Raw genomic sequence first — 17,103 nt, forward strand, 5'->3', positions numbered from 1 at the left:
AAAAAAAACAGAATGAATGGAGAGCCAAGAGATGAAGGGTCGGGGGGGGGGGCAGCTGGACCAACAAAATCGCTGCGGCAGACAGAAAACTTTATGAATATGTAAATGATGTATAATGTCCGATTTGGCGCCTGCCTGCCAGCGCGTGTGCGCTTTTGTCTGCATTCATGCAAATTTGCTTGTCCTCTGTTCTTTTTAAGAAGGGGATGTCTGACCCCAAGGCCGCCTACGAGCCCCAACACAGCTTCCCCGTTTCCCCTTCCCCCCCCCCGTATCCTGGACAGCTGTCAGCAGAGACCTGGACACAGAAAGACCCATCTGTCACCTTCCTTCAAAGGTCAGGCCTGTGTGCCTGTGAGTGTATGAGCGAGTGGAAAGCTTCTTTTCACATGGCTAATCTTTACTGCTGTTCGCCGGCGCGCTCCCCGGCACACTTGTGAGGGTGACGGTTACTGTGCGCAGGCAAGGCCTCATTTGTTTTCCCAATGTGTTCCTCAGCAGAATTTATTTAGCTTATTTGCCGATACTATTGGCTTTTTCGTAGCACACGTGAAAGGCTTAGTGGTCATTAAAATGTGAGTTTGCATCCTGTGGCTTTGATGACGCTAATTGGATCCCCCTCACATTTCAAAGCCACACTATTTTGGTTGTGGGTGAATCAATTATTCATTAGGCTACTTGAGGAGTAAAATAGCTCATTTGAGGTTTTCATAACACTTGGATGACAATGTTAATAAAGGGAACACAGTAGAGCTTTGCATTTGTGTTAGAGTGGTGCAACATGTTTTGGATCATTTGTTTGTTTGAGCAAAATGAGCCCGATTGAGCTCAGAAAAAAAGATTTGAGTCCCTCTGTTGGTCCCTTTAAACATTACCATGGTGTCCTCAACCAGAATGCGTAAAGTGTAAATCTGGTATCAAAATTATTTTTCAAATGATCATTTGAAGAACACAATAGCGCATTCAATGCTTGAAGTATTAAGACCAAACTAATTAATGAAAGGATAGACCATTTATATTCCCCTGAATCTTAATCTCAATTATACCTCATCGCGTAAAATACATTATGTCAGACAGCAAATTTGACTGCCAATATCGCACTGGAAGGGAAGAAACAAAGGAGGGCATACAGAGGAGATTTAGGCTTTTCTGTTATGTAAATGGTTTATTGGGGGAACAAAGACATACTCTGAGAATCAAGAGTTTCAGAAGCAAATACGTAACCTAGAAAACTGGCCTTCATTTCAAAGCAACACAAAATGCTGCACACAGCGGCGTGACGCAAGTCTCGTTTTTTTGCATAATCATGACAATGCAACTCCAAGTCAATCACAGTTGTGGGCTAACCATTAATCCGGTTTTAAGGAAGCAATTGTGACTCCATTTCACTTGCTATTATGCAAACGGAATCGGCGTTAAGTGGAAAGAAGACAAGACAACAAGAAGACAACGGAATGATTTTGCAGATGATAACTATAGACCAGTTCTCTCTACTCGTTCTTTTTCGGTGAGTCGTGCCCAGTCAAACTATACATGAAACAAAGCCTGTAACACAGAGTGTATTTAAAACAACCAAATAGGTTTGCTTTAGATAAGTTATTTAGCTTCACAAACAATGCAAAACGGCCTCATAACCATAAAACAATAGAAAATGTTTCTTTTATGGCTTGGCTAAGACAGATGAATGGCATTTCCGTTCATTTTTATGGGAAAAAAGATTATTTGAGGTACAAGTGTTTTGAGTTGTGAGCTTTGTCAAGGAATAAATTAAGCTCATATCTCAAGGCGCCACTATAGTTTTATCAACTGCAACGTCGCTCATTGAGATCTATATTGTGTGCTCCACTTCTACTTTTTTTGAGAGGTATTTTGCCTTTTTGACTGAAATAGCTGCTGAGAAGTGTTCAAACAAACTTTTAATATCATGACGAAATGCATCAAAAAGGCAAGAAGCGAGAGCAGAAAAATGGACACACACAACATTGTGGAGCGATCATGCGTGAGTCTGGTGGAACGCTGAAGACGTTTCCACATAACACGATACTGCGTAACAAAATCATTTGCAACGTGAGGCCGTCATACTTTATTTCCTCTGAGAGACTGTTCCGTTCACAAGTGTCAAACTCCGGTCTTGGAGAGCCACTATCCTGCATGTTTTAGATGTTTCCCTCCCCCAACTGACTTGAATCAAACAATCAGCTCATCAGCAAGTTCTGCAGGCGCCTGATAACGATCCTGATCATTTGAATCAGGTGTGTTTAGGAGGGAAACATCCAAAACATGTAGGATAGTGGCCCTCGAGGACCAGAGTGTGATGCCTGCGGTTTCGGTGCTTTGGTGCTGTTGTTTTGGTTAGCAACAGAAGGGCTCAGTAGTTAACAACTTCATGTCCATGAGTGAATGACAACGAGAGGCTGGGATAATTACAGTGAGTACACGTTTATTGATTTATTTTTCTGGTAAAAGCTGAGGCATTTATTTGTGTACAGCCATTTATTTGCACCCTGATGACTAATCAAGGCATGGCTTCTATTAGCGTAGGAGTCGCTATTTGAGGATATGCGGTATTATTACAATGAGTAATAAGAACAAGATGTTATTTGATGTGGCAACACTCCTCCTACCCCCCCCCCAACAAATTTAACAAGGCTTCTTTTGTCAGTGCAATAATCTCAACTGCACCTTTATCTTGAATGCACCCCCCACACACACAGAAACGGCACACATGCAATTATTTACAGGAAGTGGTTTTATAGAAGGATGTTCTATAATTAAAGATGGATGGATGGATGGAGGGAACACAAGGGGGGGGGGGGGGGTTCAGAGGCAAAGAAAGGAAAAGGAAAAGGAGTGGGAAGGAGAGAGAGGCACAAAGAGGCTTTTGAGAGTTGCTGTGGGCGGTTTGAAAAACGCTGCTGGAGGCTTTGGGGTTATTGCAATACATAGTGTGTGTGTGTGTGTGTATGAGAGAGAGAAAGAGACAGACAGAGAGAAAGAGAGAGAGAGAAAGTGAGTGTGGCGGTATACGGTATGCTCGAGTGGCATCATCTCATCTTCCTGCGTCATTCGTTTGATTGGATTGCAGATTGGCGAGACAAGAAAACTACCACGTCCTCTCTTCTTCCCTTTATTCCATTCCTGTCAGTTAAACCGACTCTGTGATCCTTTCACTTGCTTCATGGCGCATCGCGAAATCTTTACACCTGCTTTGTTATCTTATCATATCATACCACTTATAACAATTGCCTGAACGGAACCTCAGGGCGCAAATAAAGTACATCCCGTGTGACACTACTGCGGTCTGGCGTAGCTACTGTTTGGTGAGCGTACTCAGCGCCTCCATTTTTACACATGTGGCTGTTGAGTGCCACTCTATATAACAACTCTCACAAGACGGGGCTTTAAGAGATCTTCTTTGTACCTCCCCACAAAGGATATAAAAGGCAAATTTTGGGGGATATGAGGAGGAAGAGCTTTCATGGTTTTCGAGGAAGAAAGCGGTCTTGCCCGACAACTGAAGGAGAAGAAAATATGGCTGCCTTTGTAAGAGAGAGTGCATTTTCTGATATTGCTAGCACACTTAATTGAAAATAACAATTGCATGTTTTGGTATGAGAGATGGATTAGTGATTTAGTTGAGACATAACTAATCCAATCAACCATTTATTGAAAGGCAGTATGTTCCGACTGCACTGACGCCGACTCTGGAGCCTGGCCCGGCTTCATTCACCTCTGCCGAGGACGCGTGTTCCAAAACTGCCAAGCATCCATGTTTCCATAGAAAGACTTGAAAGAATGTAAGAAACGGGAGGGATCAGAACAGCGCTACAATCAACCAAATTGTTCAGAAACAATAAATGTATTAGGCCTATACACATATTCTGACAACAGTAACACCTGCACGTCAGAGAGTCTCAGTCGGAATATTATGGCGTCTAAAAAAATGTCTGCCCTCCTTCTTTAGAACCAAAAACTAGTCGAGTCTGAACAACAGCGGTTCTGTAGCAAAGTAGTGTCTTCAATTGCTTCAAGCGACTATTATACAACAATGCGGACGCCATCGACAAAATTGTTGACGAATTGATAATTACAAGTCAGATACTATGTAGTACTGTTCACTGGAAAAATCCTGACGCAACAAGCAGAGTGAAATTCGGAGAAAAAAGCAAAAGCAGACGCAGAGCGAGACCGCACACGTCACAGAGCCTCACAACTTGACCTTTAAACATCCTGCTTCCTCTGCCACACTGTGGGTAAGATACCTCTAAATCAGAGCACATTTATAGCATCATTCTTGGATGGAATATGATAATCCATAAGGCTTTTTAAAATGCTGTTCATGTTTTTGTTTCAGCATTCTGTTAGAAGTGATGGGATGCTCCGAGCCAAATGAGAAATCAACAGATGGCTGGAATGTAGGGGGAAAATGGCAAAGATCAGAGGCCCACAGTGGAGCAAAACAAAGAGAATACACCCGATACTGAGCTTATAAACATCACAGAGGGATATTGTTATCACAAAATGAGAAGACGCAGTACTGTGCAGAATGTATGTTTTGTGAATTTCATTTAAATGAATACATCTCAGCTAAGGAAATTGTTGCATCTTAATTATTCATTCCAGAGCAGCAACGTGGCCATGAAAGCCTTGCATTGGCTACACTAAAACTAAAAAAAAAAAAAAACAATAAAAATATTGATCCGATTATAGTGGAACGAATTATTTTGACATGCGCAGATTGGCCAAATAGATCGGAAGTTGGAGAAGAAGCCGTAGCGACTTGCGTGTCAACAAAATGTTGCTCCGTCCATTTCTACTTTAAACGTTAGCATTACATTGAGTTAACGCTAACTAATGGAGCTGTAAAAGTACCAAATCAGTCTTACGCCTGCCACGCATTTCGCTTGCTCTGCTTCTACTAGCTTCCGGGAATAACAGAAATGCGTATACTGACATCACAGGCATGCGTGGTAAGGACGGTTTGTTACGTAATGTCGGAATAAGTGTTTTCTTGCGCGCTGATCGGGTTAACAATCGACATAAACTACCTCTCTTGTTCGGAATAAAATCTTGATCGGAATGGCCTTAATCAGGTCAGAATATTCCCAATGGGGTATGTACATGAAGCAATGGGTACGTTTACATGGACACATTTATTTAGATTAAATGACTGATCGGAATAAAAATGCACTTCCAACACACTGGTAGTCTTAACAATCCCTCTCCTCTGCCCCGCGGGGGACTGTAAAAGCTCTTTAATGCTATTGTACACTAGCATTTGACAAAATTACAGTGTGCTGTGTTATATAATCACAGTTTAGAGGAAAGAGCAGTCCACATGAAGAGGATGTAGGCTAAGAGAGGTATGAAAGCATTGCAACCTCTCCGATTTAATCCACTAAAAAATATACTGCAAGCAAATGTAATCCGACCTTGGATTTGGAACAAATATATTCTTTAATTCATATTTGGAGCCAACTGCTGGATGTTGACTTTGACAAAACATTTGAAAAAAAAAAAAATATGTAAACCACAACGTAGTGTGATTTGATCAAAGTTCTTGATAAAAGTCAAACATATCCTGTTTGTTTGTTTCTGATGTGTTACTGCAGCAGCAGCTTCTGCTTCCCGTTGACGCAGAGGTTAGCAGTCAACCGCTGTAAAATTCTATAACGGTCATGTTATTTTTGTTGGACAATATTGCACAACTTTTGTAAGTGAGTGCTTAGTATTTTAAGTAACAGCCCAGCATTTACAAGTAATTAATATAATTAATTATAATGAGCATGATGCCATTGTAATAATTTTTTTGTAATAATACAGTGGTACCCTGATCATAAAATCATAAAAAGTGAGTTTATGAGTTGTTCAATATAGGAGCCGTCTTTTTGTGCCTTAATTTGCAAGCCAAAATTCAAGTTACAAACATGAAGTTATGGTATACTTCAAAAGAAGCAGAAATTTGGCCGACAGTGAACAAGTAATCGAAACAAGACACAGAGTTTACTGTGACTTCCAGATCAAGTTAACTGTAAAAATAAAATGCTGCTGTCAAATTAAGTCCTAGTATGCTTGTCATTTTCTACCAAATTCTGCTGGATTCATGTTTGCTACTAACTTTTTTCCACAAGTGTGCTGACCCATTTCATCTTTTTGTTACCCTGAAGATATACTATATGTACAAATAAATGAATAGCGGCCCTTATTTCCTTACATCCTACACTAGTATGAAGGACTGAGACTGATTCGCCAACCTGTTTGTCAGTGTGCGAATCCCTTGCCTGCTGTGCATTTTAGCAAAATAGATTGCTGCACAAGTAGAACACTGACACGGGATAGAAGTGGATTAAAAGAGAAAAAGAGGCAAAATTGACACATAAATCCGCAATAAAACGTGCTGGAGGCGGCCTAGACGCATCAGTAATTACATCACACGTGGGAACGACCGAGCTGTAAATGCATTTGGACGCAGCAACCGCAGAATAAATAACCCAGCTGCCGAATAACTTCAAGGCCTGTCTAATAATCCTGTCAGCCAAAACTCAGGTTCATTTTCCAGTCCGTGTGTGCGTGTGTGCAATCGTGTAGTCTGTTAATCTCTCTCTCTAAAGTAGTTCAGCTTCACTGTCTGTCTTCACTGCATCCCTCTGCGGGGTCAAATATGCACTTAAGGTTAGCACAACTGGACTTTCCATTTTACTAGATGCATTAGTGATCTTTTTCTACAAACTCTCTGGTCCCTTGTTAGCAGGCTACTGTATATGTGTTGCCCCCAAAACTGGCAGGAATACAAACCAAAAATGTCAGCATATCCTATTTAAATTTGCACCGTCCCACTCCATTTACAAATCCAAAAGTTGTTTTTCTTTTTTTAAACCACAGCACCACCTGCTGGATCAGGTCTGGTTCCTGGCAATAATCTTAAAGTGCAGTGAAGTGATCTGACTCATGCATCAGACTTAATATGATCTTAGAGTAGTAATCTATTTACCCGAAGTATTACTATTTGAAGGCAGGCCTTCCGGAGCATCACCCAAAATAACTTGGAATGATGTTGACGATGATGATGACGTTTTATTAATCTGGAAGACATGAGAAACGGCTGCTCTGATGTGCAGACACATGTACATCCCGATGCATTCAAAAAGGGGCAGGGGGGCACCAAAGTCATGGTTTTAATTTTTTTTTGTCCTATATATGTGACCAAAATGTTTCATTGTCTGAAAGATCAGCGGTATCTCAGTTTCCACTATAATTGTTATGCTGACATCTAGTGGAAAAAAACTGGAACAACATGTGCTCAGCCAATCTGAAATCCAAATTAAAGTCAGGTGATTCAAAGGTGGCGGTATATTTCACATCTAAATTTGTAACAAGCTATAAAACTAACCCCCTAGCCCCCTAAGCTAAAACGGGCTTGTTGAGGGAAGTGGATAGCCAAGTACATTTATGACTATGTGACTATGTGCAATAATATGCAGTGACAGAGCCAACAAAGTATCACCGACAGACTGGATACACAACATGAGTCAATGAAATCACAAAAGGTTTTATCATCAACCGTGAGCAGGCTTTAAATTCAGTTTTCGTACCCAAGTTTTTAGACCCAGTCTGTTTTGGGTTATCGTGTAAATTTTGATTGTTCTGTTTCCTGCCTTTTTTTTTCTATTTTACAGCACCTGATGCTCTTCTCTACTTGTTGCCAGAGTCCACTTCCATAGTCCTGACGTCATGGGGAAGGTTTCCTAAGTATAGATCAGCACATGACTCATGAGGGTTCCCCAGACAGATGAGAAAGTTCCTGGTAGTCAACCGATGTCTGTTACCGCAACTACTCAATAAAACTCGTTATATTAGGATTTACTCTTGATGACAGAAAGTGGAGCAATTCAATTGGCTGGTTGCGGCGGGGCTTAGGTTTCCAATCAGTGACAGCGTAAATGCTAGTGTATGTGCCCTGTGATTATGCGATATATTGATGGATTATAGGTGGGGTGATAGGTGGAAGGAGAGGAGACGGACAGGTTGGCAGGTAGGCAGATGAATGGGGAAACGGACAGACAGAAGGCTGGACAAGTAGGTCCTTAGATAGCTAGACAGAGGAGAAGCACAAGTAAGCAGGCAGACAGGTAGAAAGTCCTACAGGGGGTTTGGTGGAAGATAGGTAAGGAGTAAACAGACAGACCAGGGTTACAATAGATTGGGATTTTTCATTATAGTTACTTTTTATTTCATTTTGACTTATGTTTTTTTTTTCATTCCGTTAATTTTAATTTGTATTTCAGAGCATCTGTCAAACTAAGGATGTAGCCCGATTGTAGCAGCATTAGACGAGGTTTACGGCGAAAAATAATCATTTTCGTCAAAACATGATTTAGGCCATAATTTTAAGAGGTTGACGATATATTCTTTATCCTCTGTGAGGAAAGATTGATACTGCAGCCATTCTGAGAAGCTTTATATCCATATACCTGTCTGATACTGCCCCCTGGTGGCTTAGGCATGCACACCAGAATGAGCAGCGCAATGTACAATGAAGGAGAAAGTTTGACAAAACCTGTTTATTTTGCTATTCAACTATGTCTTTATTGTATGTTTTCTTATAAAGTATAACATTACACAGTGCTATTTTTTTCATTAGAAAACACATTACAAAAATGTTTCGAGCGTGATAACAAATGAAATTTGTATCTCAAGGCCCCACTGGACATCATGTAAAAACTATGCACTTTGAGGGAAAGTGTTGTTCAAAAGGGGACATAAAGCAGATCCTCTTTCACAACAGGGATGGTGGGGGTTTGGACGGGGGTACTGCTCCCTGAAAGCTAAATTGAAACATCTAACAGTCATGATGCCATGACCGGCCATTGTTCCAGTGAGCAATGAGATAAAGAAGAAGCTGGAGGAGACCAAGGAGCGCTTTGCTTTCCATTTGGCAGCAACAAGCGAGCGCCAGACTGATATTAGGCGGTCTGTTTTGACGCCCCTCTTCCACATAGTCTTGCCTTGCTCGACCCCCCCCACCCCCACCCCCACCCCGGCCTCGCTCTCGTTCTCCCGCATCCCCCCTCCCTGGGAAAACAGGGACAACAAATTAGCCTTTTTTTCTCTGCGGGACCCGGGGAGGAGGACACTTGGACAGCCCTCAGAGTGTCCGCCTGGAGTTCCCATGCACCCCTCTTGCCCCTTCCCCTTTCAGAAAGCGAGGAAGCAGTCATTGTGCCAGCACCTGTCTCTGAGGAAATTGGTAAAAGTGATGGCTTTGTTAGCCATCCCCATGGCAACCAGGAGAAAAGAGCGGGGGCCGGCTAGCAAGAATTGGGGAAGAGATTGGAGGGGGGTGGGTTAAGGAAAAGGGGTGCGGGGGTCAGGGGGCTTGACAATGAAGTAGCAGTTGCATCGCTTTTGGCTCGGGTGTATAGGAGGATGTGGTGACTTGCTGTGCGTGCATGTGTACGTGTTGGGAGGGTGCATTGTGTGGGTTCATTCAATTCCATAATAAGACCATGTCTACACAAACAAGGGTATTTTTAAAAGACCGAATGTTTTTCTCCAAAATTTGTTCACATGCAAAATGGGTGGGACAAATTACTCGCAATATATCCTATGATTTTCTGCTATGATAGCGGTGGTTCTGAAACTTTTTACAAGAAGTCCCACCCAAAAAACAGCCGTACCACCCATGATGTCCAACATTAAAAGACAGTGGTGAGTCGGACCAGTTGTTCGTCAAAATGAGGCAGATGTTATATCCCTCAACTGTTTTCTGAGTTTGGTCATGTGATGTTCACGAGCTGAGCCTTGATTGGTCGTTACCTGAGCCCTGAGAGACTGTCATGTCATTTTTAGTCGACAGCAAGTGGCAAAATGGCCGCCCCCTGAGATGGATAACGATGGGTGGATTTTGCTGCAATTCATATTCCACTCATGCAATATTCATCAGAGCACCTCGTTTGAACTAGTGGGGCTGCATAGAACGTATTATTGTGTTTGACTTCCCCTTTACAAAAAGGAAGCAAAAACAAAAAGCAAAAACTGATATGTCAAGTTGACATCGGAAGGAGCGCTTGACATGAGTTCTAAGAAGGTGAACCGGAAAACAAGCTTGCCACCGTAATTTTGTTTAAATGTTTGACTTTCGGTTTAGTCCCTTTCAATGTTTTGAACAAAAAGCTTTCAATATTTTTGGTCATTATCATGGCCTTTATTTCATAATGTTACATTTCACTCCTTGTGTGAGATTAGATCATGTGTTTTCTGTTTGTGAACATCAGTGTTAAATATTTCAAGATGTAATCAAATGTAAATGCTGTCTCATTATTACGTGTGTAACCAAAAAAACAACGTTGTCACTTTTCAGTTTAGTCAGAGGACACACTGTAATTGTTTGGCTTGTTGTTTTGTTATGTGAATTGAATACTCAAATGAGATATTCTGGAGTCACAATCAGTCCACATGTTTGATACCCCTTTTTCCTTCATGTGTCATTGATGTTAATGTGCCATTTCCCCAAATTAAAGTTGCCCTGACTGGCTAAAATTGCCTTTTGATGGAAGGTTATAGTGCCACCTGTTGTTGCTTTGGCACACATTTTACAACTCTACATTTTTTTTCGGAGAAGTAGGAGGGTGTTTGTTTGGTGAGATTTTGTCATCCCCACAAGTGAGGAAAACGAACTAGACAAATCATAACTCGGCACATGTGTACATAGACCACATAAGCATCACTTGCGACTTCATCTCAGTGGGTGACATTGTGGCGGGATCCTGAATGGCTTGAAGGTCGCAAAGGTCACCACGCATCATGTCCACTGAACCCCACTCACTGTTGAAAATCAAATAGCAGGCGGCCTGGTGGAAAAAACTGATTCCCAAACTAAACGCTTCATTTTACGCTGAATCATCCGCTCCATGCAGTTGTCCACTCAAATGTCTTAATGACAATTTCATCACAAAATGCCCATATAGCGTGGACCGTATTCTTATATTCTCTCATTCATTGTCATTCTTATATATGACTGACAGATTTAGCTAGACTTGAAGTTCTCTTTTCCTGACTTAAGTTTGAACATCTCAAATCACATCTCATCACAACGGATTTTATAGCTGTGGCCACTACCTTCTAGCTCCATGAGATGGTGCTCTTTCGCTGGTTCTTCTACCCAAAATGGGCTTGCTTTTTTTTTTTTTTTACTGCTAGACTAGACCCCCCCTGTTAAAGATTAGAAGACTTTTAACAAAGGGTATAAACGTCACTCATCATTCAAATCCGTTTGGTCTAATTTGGGCAAAATTATAGGTGGCACAACCCCAACTATCCATTTTATGAACAGTCTTTCGAAATAATAGCAGAGTATTTATGTCTCTTTGCATGGCCATAGGATGTACAAAAAAAACCCCTCTTTTCATCTTCCCCTTTGAGATTTCCTCCACACGGGAGGTTTGTGGGCATGTTTGAAGATGTGATTGATGGCAATTCTGCTACTGAGCCGCAAAACATTCTGATGTAATTATTTTTTAGCAAACCTTTTTGTTTCAGAGTCCAGACAATGAAGGTATAGCAACTTTTCTGTCCATAATGTCGCCTCTGATCTTAATGTGAAAAAACAAGAGTAATTGCGACGTCCCCTAAAAATACGGAATTGCCCTTGTTAATCAAACTGTAGCAAACTACTTTCATGAGCACGATTTCAAACTCATCTTACAACGTTACACATAAACAAGTGATTTACAGTATATTCGATATTGAAAAAATGCACCGGATGTGCTGGAACCTGTATGTTGCTGAAAATTTAGCAGTTGTGCAGTAATAACGAGACCTCCATTTTTGTTAGCTTAAGCAAATAGGTGAGTTTTTTTTAACTAAATGTTTTGGTCAATAGCTGATGATAGGATCCTCAGAAAAAAAAAGTGCCAATAGGTGAATTTGTGAAGAGCAACCCGTAAATAGACAAGGCTTCATTGTATCATACACAACACAAAAAGCCAAAGATAAAGCAAAAACGCTGATGGGGATAATCCAGTTGACGCTGAAGTAAAGTGTCAAAAGATTTGCTGAAATCAGGTAAATGGTGATGGGTTTTAATTGTCTTTTGACTTCATTCCAAATCGTTCAACATTTGGTGTGCTCGACTTCCGAGGTTCGACGGTACAAAAAAAAAATCAGTGTGGCATCAGTATGAATGCTTGTCTGAGATAACGCCTTCATGTTGAGTTGTCACATGACGACAGCTCATCCACAGGCTTGTCAAGTTTCATACCGCACTTCCAAGAAATATGAAAACAAAGCAGATGTGTATGTGATCATGACGTGATATGTTCAATCTGCTTATTCTCTCATGCGGCGCAGCGCCTCTCTCCCGCTCTCGAACGGAGGATAAAATTTGATGGGCAGCAGTGAAAATAATTGGCTCTGTGTACTGTACTGCTCTCGCTGCATCTGAAGCTGCATCTGTCTTTCCTGACAGCATGTGATAATATTGCCACATGGGAACCAAAGTGAACAGCAGCGGGTTACAAAGCGCTATAAAAGTGTTTTCACTGAGCTGTGATTTATCTCCTCTGCTACCTTTCTTGAAACCAAATACTTACACAGTGGATACTTCCCGGTGCAGAAACCACTACAACGATAATCAGCCTTCATTACAAATGACTGTATTTCAAAAAAATAACCTAACAAGCCATTTTCATACTGCACTTTCCTCCCTCTGTCTCACAGAAACTCACAGGTTTATGTTTTTTTGAGTATGAAGTTATGGGTGTGAGCCAACGTACATACATTTAGGAGATACACGGGGACATTTAAAGCTAGAGTATACATCTACTCCCCACTCTTAAAGTCACGCTTAAGCCTTTTTTTTCTCAATATTATTGTTGGAGAAGTGAGCATAGTCATTTTCATGTATTTGAATGAAACCCATCATTAGGTCACGTTGGTGGGAGGGGTGGCAGATGGCATAAATCAACACCAATCTTATATAAAGTTTTAAGTCATTCACTTTTGAGTCTTTTTTTTTTTTACATGACAAAACTCACATGTTTGTGATATGTGCCTTTTCCATTGCTTCCATTTTCCAACAGATGCTGTTCACTACAGTCAAACGGTGCAGAAACATTAAACTAAAAGTCACGAAGCTGCAAATGTCCTTCGAATCGGTCAGAACAAATTCCAACAATGTCCTGGCAAGTTCTGAGTAAACCATATCATCATACACCATGGAGCGTGAAGTTATGTTCATGCTTATTCTAGTTATGACCTGGAGAGAATATTAGCTGACTGGAGAGAACAGGAACAAAATTGTTTAGTATGGAAGAAAATTCGAGAAAGATGATCTTTAATTACACCACCGACTGTCCAAGTGTGGTCCGGATGCCTCTAGTGGTACATGAAAGAATCACTGCCTGAGTCCAATCCAGTTGTATTCAACGTTCAAGTTCAATATACAGTATCATGCATCTAATCTTTTGGAACTTTTCGTTAAAAAAGTTAGCAATCAAATGAAAGCGCATGCATGATGTGATGGCCTAAAGACATTATAACAGTACTCACCGTCACATATTATTTATCCTCTGGAAAGAACAACTAATATTATATAGTGCCGTACTGATCAGCTAAGAGGAGCTGAGACGTATAAATGAACAGGTCGTCTGTTTTACACTGCCCCCAGGTGGCGAAAGCAGACAAACCAGAAAGAGCAGAACCATGACCATTCAATTGATGCAGTGTGACAAAAACTGTCATGACTGTATGTTCTATAAAGTACTTATGGAGTGATGATTTTGCTCATTAAAATACACAATTCTTGTTGGGTTTGTTTGTTTTGTTTGGGGGGGTGGAACATAATGGCAATTGCATTCATTTCGGAGGGAAATATTCTACTCTACAAGTTTTTAATATGCAGTATTTTATGTCTTGATTGTAACATTTTTCAGTTTTTTTCAGTGCTAGTGTGCAGTTCCCTCAATTGTATTTTTATAAATGATTCCGCTTTCATTATATGAATAAATAAGCAGACACATTCTTTTGCACACTCACACATAAACACATCAACCTCAAAGTGCAGACAGGACCACACACGCGCTACCTCACACACTAAATGTTTTGCAATGCTATAAACATTTATTTAGTTTGAAAGGACGATCTTTGTGTGTGGTTTGCGCGCATCGGTGTGTACAGTAATACTGTATCTACCAGCGACATGTTTTTGCACAAATGGACGGAAAGTTACACTGCACGTGTCATCAACAAGCAGCTCGACAGCAGGTGTGCACAAAACGTAACCACGTGACATAAGTAGAGTTCAAACTCTACCACATCGGGTTTTATGTGATATATAAAATAGAATATAATAGATATTTTTATTTTTTGTTTGACCTATAAAAGCTTGTGCACTATGGATTTTACAATGCATTGTAATTTATAACTATGATGTTGTTATTCAGAAAAAAGATTCCACCTCTAGCTGAGCCCAATTCATAAATATTATTAAATTCATTAATATATTATATTTGTATTATTATTATTATTATTATTATCATCAATATGAGAACCTGATGTGTTAGAGATTAAACAAGGGCAGATTCGGTATCAGTGAAAAAAAAGAATTGAGAAAAATTGACTCATTTCTTACTTACTTATTTACGCATCGCTGAGCAAAAAAATAATTTTCTAAATGTGATATGTTGACCAATGTAATTAAGCCGAAAATCAAACACACACACACAGACACACACACACACACAGACACACACACAAGCGCGCACTATAGTACATTTTGTTGTGCCTTTAAGGGGTGTGGTTTTGCTTGTGATGTCAGGGTTTCTTACTCCACCTGGGGTTGGCCATTGCCACAGAGTCAGTTCAGTGTGGATGACATGAAACTGTTCATATCACACTGAATATAAGAGTATTCATGTATGACGTCTTAGTAGTAAGATAGTAAACGTGTCAATGTTGCTTAAGAGCTTCAATTCAATTCCTTCGACGCACTGTTTTTTAAATACATAAATAAAGGTACTTACTCACAGTTTGATTTTGCCAGGGCAGCTGTCCCAAATTTTCGGTCTTTAAAACGCATCCATGGTACTTCCAGGTTCTGACACAGGCCTGGTTCGCAGGTCTCTCCTGCGCGTGGAGAGAAAAAAACAATTAACAAGAGAAAAAAAATTATTTAAAAAATTAAGGTCTGGTATTGACGAGTGTGTAGTCAGTTGCGGCATCACATTGCACTTTTCAGTGACGCTAAACCTTTTGCAGCTGTTTTTAAAGAAGTGATGTTAATCAAATCTGCTTTCCCCTTCTGCAACAAAACGACTGTTAATGTGCAAAAAAACAAAAGGACGATTGTGCAATACTTCAGTTTGTTAAGCAAGTGAGGATAAGGCATTCAAAGTCATGAAAGATGCATCATTTCAAATTAACAGAGCTCTAAGGAAGGAATGCTGCTTTACACTAAATAAATGTGTCTTAGTGCTTTTGGCCAAGCGTGCGGTGAGACATCTTTATCTTCGGATTTTATGTGCGTGTGTTAATCTCTGACACTGGATTTTAAACTGGCCTTTTTTTTTTGGTTTCCACAGCAGCAACGTGGAGCCACATTACGCTGGCAAACGCAGACTGCAACATACAGCATATGTACATAACACATACATGCAAATGTGTGAGGCCACATTTGGACATGTTGGTAAAGTTGAATCTCGCACACTTACACCCACACACACATACACACACGCACCCCCACACACGCACACACAGACAGACACACACACACTAGTCACACTGTTGCCTCAGCCCTGCACTCTGTCTGGGTGGTCTGCACTGAAAATGTTTATGATCTAAAGTGAGCTAATCCAACTGGCTTGTTTCGCTGAATTGAGAATGATTTACAGGATGCTGCAGCAGAGGAGGAGCCCTGAGGAAATCTTAAGGCTCCATTTCAAGTCATTCTGGGTCCAGACATGCACACTTGTCTCTCTCTCCCCCGTTTCTCACTGCAATGTGTTTTTCTATTTCTGTCTGGTGCTTGGACAGCCGTCTTTAACTGACAAATTAGCTGCACTTTGACAGCAGGCACAAAGCTCTTTTCCCCCCTCATGGAAAAGGGAAAGCTCCATCATGTTATCAATCATGCTTTTCAGGCAATTTACACTTCCAATAGCGTTGACTGTTGACAGCAGCCTTTACCAAATGCAGTATTGGAAGCCCAAAGTCCAAACTTTCATCTAACATCCTACCTGGATTGGTCGCCAGTCAGTCAGAGGACACTTAGAGACAAACAACTTCCACATTTCACATTCAACTGTCAACTCACGCTGCTTACACTGAAATCAGGCAAGTACACCACTACACTATCAGTGATCCTGGTTCAAGGTTACAAAGGAAAAGGGCCACATCTTAAAAAAGAAAATAAATAAATAAATAATAATACAAAATTTTAAAAAATAATTAAAATTAGAATCTTTATTATTACTGCATAATGGACGTACGGACAGACTTACACACATCATGACTGTGGATACAAGTCAAGATGGATCTGTAGGCGTGTCGTTCATTTGGGCTGACTTTTTGCAAACTCTTCAATTTAATAAGTGGAGGAGGAAGCCTCCTACACACTGCCAACACCGAAAAAAAAAAAGGAGGAACTGTATAAGGACGTTTAAGCATGTTGATGGCAAAAAATATGATGTTAAAGTAATATAAATAGTAATGTTAAAGTTCAGTAGTTTACAGTAATCCTATCCTTTAACAGACATTTCCATTATGTAATTAAAACTAGGAGGCATGATATTAGCTTTTTATTACGATGCATGTACCCCATTGTCAGTCATCTAAATACAATCACAGATGTTATTGGGTCAGAATCAGAAATCGCAGTATTAGCAGACAGCACCAATAAATTACTTAAATAATCTAGTGCAGGGGTGTCCAACTAATTTTTGTGACTGACTATACTATACTGTAGTTACAGTTTTCCTCCGAGGGCCAATATTACATATGACAATTTGGCATTTTGGTACAGATGTGAGCAAGCATCATAGACGTTGACATGCTTGATTTGCTTTCGCGGCCACGTAAAATGATGAGGCAGGGAGGCCATATTTGGCC

General features: G+C 40.5%; 1 protein-coding gene across 7 annotated transcripts in view; it reads right to left on the minus strand.

Annotated features, from left to right (window-relative positions):
- The window catches only part of tnn (tenascin N), a 94,447-nt gene that overhangs the window by 76,532 nt on the left and 812 nt on the right, over positions 1-17,103 (minus strand). For 4 of the 7 annotated variants that reach the window (XM_086042502.1, XM_086042498.1, XM_086042496.1 and 1 more), the window contains exon 2: positions 15,025-15,123. The gene's annotated coding sequence lies outside the window, so the exon portion shown is untranslated. Of the gene's footprint in view, positions 1-15,020; positions 15,124-17,103 lie in introns of all 7 variants that reach the window. The other 3 variants (XM_086042501.1, XM_086042497.1, XM_086042499.1) reach the window with 1 other exon arrangement.

Source organism: Filicampus tigris, chromosome 10, assembly GCF_054856515.1.
Source record: "Filicampus tigris isolate MCC_2025a chromosome 10, RoL_Ftig_1.0, whole genome shotgun sequence".
Classification (NCBI taxonomy): domain Eukaryota; kingdom Metazoa; phylum Chordata; class Actinopteri; order Syngnathiformes; family Syngnathidae; genus Filicampus; species Filicampus tigris.